The sequence below is a fragment of the Phascolarctos cinereus genome, unplaced genomic scaffold (genome assembly GCF_003287225.1).
Source record: "Phascolarctos cinereus isolate Bilbo 61053 unplaced genomic scaffold, phaCin_HiC Scaffold_3;HRSCAF=262, whole genome shotgun sequence".
Lineage (NCBI taxonomy): Eukaryota > Metazoa > Chordata > Mammalia > Diprotodontia > Phascolarctidae > Phascolarctos > Phascolarctos cinereus.
In genome coordinates, this window is record NW_027555736.1 from 126,855,371 (window position 1) to 126,856,983 (window position 1,613).

Consider the following 1,613-nt stretch of genomic DNA (forward strand, 5'->3'; position numbering starts at 1 on the left):
AACTGGTAAGGCATCTTATAGGCAAGATTTGGGACAAACCTTGAAGGCAATTAAGGAAAACCAGAGAGCAAAGAAGGAAGGAAGAGGGTATCAAGATTGCCAGCGAAGAGGAAGATGATACCAAGATTGACAAATAGCCTGGATGACTGGGAATATGGTGGTGTCCTCAGCCACTAATAGGTAAGTTTGGAAGACAGAAGAGTAAAACCAAGTCAAGAGGATCACTCTCAGGAGTCATAAGAGACTAACAGGGATCAGTAGAGATGTCACACCTAGTATGGGACAGACCCAGTAATATCTCTTTGGTTCTGTAGCATTGGAATGCAAGTTTCTCCTCCATATATGTGCTGGACACCTGTATTTCCTATGTTTGTGTCCCTCATGCATGATCTTTATGTTTGATGGTGTTTGTATTTAGGGAGAATATGCTCCAGGGTTGATGGGATGAATGTTCTATCATAACTGTTCTCATTATGCTTTTTTATTTAGTTCCTTTGCTTGGAAATTAACTGTGTCCTTTGGCTGAGTGTAAAAAAACACAGTGGGGTGGGATGGCATCATGAGCTCTGATTTTGAGAATACTGGGAATCCGTAGGTTATATTAAACCTGATATGACTCAAACACTATAGGCTGGTCCTCTATGGGGGATTCATTGAAAGTATGAACAAAAATCACATAAGATGAGAAGGCACGGCCAAGTCATAGCTCTAGACTGGGAAAGGAAGTACCCAAATCATTGACAACACAAATCCATTCTAGTACCATCAAGTAAAATGGAGACATTGGTGCTCAAATTGCATTAAAAGACTATCGTGGGTACTGAATGAGATAATGCACAGAGCCTTCTAAGTCATAAATTATTCTATTAATGTTAGTTATTTTAATTATGGTCTAGCAACTATGAAGCAAGGTTAAGCAGAACCTCTACCAAACATCCAGTGGAGCAGAAGAAATGTGTTCCTAAATTTCTATAGCTCAAAACAGTTAGGAAAATAGGTACAGTGTATTTAAATCATAAAGTCCCTCATCAGAATAGAAAGTAGACACATTGCTCTTATGTATCACAGACCCTTGGTTATGTACATATTTTATTGACATTAAATAATAGCTTCTATATACATGGCACTTTAGATATATTATGCATTGCAGAAACATTTTGCATACATTAACTTATCTGAGCCTTACCATCACTGCATAAGGTAGATAGGACAAGTATAATTATCCTCATTTTTACAGATGAGAAAATTGAGGCCCTGAGAAGTTGTGATTTGCTTGAATGACATAGGTGTCAGAGACAGGATACAAATGCAAATCTTTGTACTCTAAGGTTGAGCACTTTTCCCATTACAGCATACAATGTAGAAATGTGCAGAACTAACATGTAAAGCTCATTCCATGTGATTCCTCTTACTTTACATACTAGATCTTTTTGACCATGCTTATTGTAGCTTAAATCAGCCAGAGTTTGAAATGACCCCAGTTTAAATTCAGTCAGTTAGAAGCAGAAGGCATTTGACCAGAGTAGAGATTTTATATATCTCAGAAAAGATATGGATATGGGCTGAACCTGGAATATTAGCACTAATGCTCTTGGGACTAGAGAGAAATTAAA